Raw genomic sequence first — 3,436 nt, forward strand, 5'->3', positions numbered from 1 at the left:
TTTTCGTGTTATTTGCTTTGACTTATTTGACGCTTTCTGGCAAGACAAAAGACAAAAATCAACGTCAGTGAGATTCGAATTCAGTGTGTAAATAGTTTAACACACAAACTATTCTGCTAATCAACTGAGAAAAAGTGATAAGTTCACAGCTATTAAAAAATATATAATAATAATTATAATCCCTTTTGCTAGAGGCACAATGAGTGAAATTTTTAGTGAGGGAACTAGTCGATCATATTGACCCAGTCCTCAACTGGTGCTCATTTTATTGGCCCCGGAAGGCTGAAAAGCAAAGTCGACCTCGGCAGAATTTGAACTCAGAATGTAAAGACAGACGAAATGGCGCTAAGCACTTTGTTCGGTGTGCTAATGATTCCGCCAGGCTGCTGCCTAAATAATGATTTCTTCTTTATCGGCCATACACTCTGTGCCAGATATAGCTATAGGCTGAAATCTAGAGATCCTCTGGCCAAGGTGTCTAATATTTTCAACGCTATGATAGGCTTTTCAGGAAGGATTTCAGAAGTGGTATGGCCCACGGCTTCTCTTCATTTAAAATCGACACTGATCGCATCTATAACTTAATTCCAAAGCTATATTGTAATCCTTTGACTATTGCGGGTGTTGCGATAGGTGAAAATCCGCGAAGTAGAAACTGTACTGTACTGTATATTCTTTGTATTATTTTTATAATTTGTATATATGTATTTTATAATAAATGCAAAACAACACCACGGAGGAATCGACGTAAGCTTAAATAATAAACCGCGATATGTAAACCGTGATAAGTAAACCGCGATAGGTAAACCGTGATAAGTAAACCGCGATAGGTAAACCGCGATATGGCGAGGGATTACTGTGTACATTTTTAAAGAAATGGTCTTTAGAAAGGTGTAAATCGACTCCTAGTGTTTCAGGTACTTACATCAGGAACTCTCACAAAAACAAAAGGTAAAGTTGACCCAGTTCAAAACAGTACTGAGCTTACGTGATGAATTGGCAGTATCGTTAGCGCGTAAGACAAACTGTCTTGCGGTTTTTGTTTCAGCCCCCTACGCTTTGAGTTCAAATCACGCGTAGGCCAATTATGTTTCCCATCCTTTCGTAGTCAATACAGTAAAGTACCATACAGGGCGAAGGTTTGGTGAAATTGTTAGGGTGTTGGGCAAGATTCTTTGCTGAATTCGTCCCAGCTCTTTGCGTTCTTCGTTAAGTTCTTGGGTGTTAGACTTAATCTGCTATTCGATCTAACACCACCGCCTGGACTTGGGATCCTGCTAGAGGATTCTATTGCAAGCATTTGGATCAGATCTACGGTTTGAGGACAACTTCTTCATCCACTTCCTCCTAGAGGTATTGGAGTCCTTGAGAAAAATAAAGGGAAATGGGCGAACCTCCCAGACGAAAATATACAAACAGAAACTTTTAGGGGAGAGATATAGTCAGATTGCCTTAGGTATGTGCCAGTGAGGGAGGCTATGCTGTCTTACGATTGTTGGAAACAGCATTCAAATCTCCCTCTTATTGTATCCTACCATATCGATGTTAAATAATGTGTTTGACACACAACCTAAACAGATTGAATGGTCATGACTGGGGTGTTTGATCTTAGGCTTACTTTATCTAGATTCATCGATGACGATAAGATGATATTTTATTCGATTCTAGCAGAAATTTTAGTTTTTAACTTAGGCTCAGGGTCAGCAATTCGGCACTAAGCGGCAGGGGATATTCGATTAAATCGATCCAGTAATTGACTAGTCTTTTTATTTTATCTACATGGGCGGGATGAACAGCAACGTTTACCACGATGGGATTTGAAGTCTGAATATAAACTTCTTGAACAAATACTGGAGGATATCTTGTCCTACGCTTTAATAGTCTTCCAATTCACCATTCAGCCCAGTAGAAATAATTGTTTCAAATTTTAGCTGAAGTTCAGCAAATTGGGATGAGGTCGATTACATTGACCTCAGTATTTGACTGGTACAATATATTTTATCGACTTGAAGGGTAAAAGCCAAAGTTAACCTCAGTAGGATTTCAGCTTGGGATCCGCAACACATTTTGTCCGACGCATCAACGATCCTGCCAACTCGCCACCTTCCGCTCCATGTGCTAACGATTCCGCCATTTTGCCGCCTTAATCACCTAACAAATAATGGTTTTACATTTTGGCCTATCACCAGTAATTTTGGGAAGAGGGAACTACACTCGATTGCATTGATTCTAAAGCTCAGTTTACTTTATCGACTCCCAAAGGAGTAAAAAGCAAAGTTGACCTCGGTGATATTTTAAATCAGAACGTAAAAAGCCGAGAGAAATGCAGCGAAGCATTTTGTCCGGTGCAGTAAGGATTCGGCCAGCTCGCCGTCTTCTTTACCTAAGAAATAATAATGGGTTCAAATTTTGGTGCAAGGCCAGCAAGTTTAGGGAAGGGGATAAGTCGGTTACATCAACCCCACTGCTCAACTGGTACATATTTTATTGACCCCGAAGGGTAAAAGGTAAAGTCGGCCTTGTCGGAATTTGAACACAGAACTTAAAGGCGGACGAAATATCACTAAGCATTTTGCTCGGCGTGCTAAAGGTTCTACCAGCTTACCACCTTAACTGTTTATGGAGCCCTAGAGGATGAAAGGCAAATTTGACCTCAACAAAATCAGAATTCAGAATGTAAAGCCGGAAAAATGCCGCGACGTATATTGTCCGGCGTGCTAACGATGTTGCCTGCTCGCCGTCTTACGAATAATAATAGAATTATTAATTAGACAGCCGAAGTTGTCCGTCGATGAATAGTGAGATATAATCTTAGTATATTTAGATATGTTACTGAGAAGAATCAATCTTAGCACAAAGACACAGCAAACAACTAATTAATGAATTATAGCATATTTATCTAGGGCAATTGAAAAAAAATCTCTTTAGTTTTAATTGCGACTAAGAGCCGAGGTCATTCGAGCTCAGATGATTTTCTTAATGTACCATTGTCTCTCATCTTTCTCTATTTTTTACGCACCGCATATATCTCCTTTCTATAGTATTCACCCGCCTCTTCACTGTAATAATTAACCGTCTTTGACCTTTACTCACACCGTTGTTTGTCACAAATCTGTAATTCCAGATTGACTGTTCTACTGATCTGCCGTCCATACTGCCAGCCGATCGAGACCATTCCAGTAAGTTCAATATATGTATATAGTTTTTCCATACATCATCAGTGATGCACCAGGACACATCATCAACGATATTTTCTGGGAACATTAGCTGTTAGGGGTTTCAATAACCAAACCCCCTTCAACTAGGTGAGACAGCCATGGTTGAACAAACCACAGGATATGTCCAGTTAGTAATAACCATGATAGCACAATCTTTTCCAGGGCTCTCACCTCTTGATCCACATTCAGCTGATTGTTTTCCACTTAATGGTCCCTAT

The sequence above is a fragment of the Octopus bimaculoides genome, chromosome 4 (genome assembly GCF_001194135.2).
Source record: "Octopus bimaculoides isolate UCB-OBI-ISO-001 chromosome 4, ASM119413v2, whole genome shotgun sequence".
Lineage (NCBI taxonomy): Eukaryota > Metazoa > Mollusca > Cephalopoda > Octopoda > Octopodidae > Octopus > Octopus bimaculoides.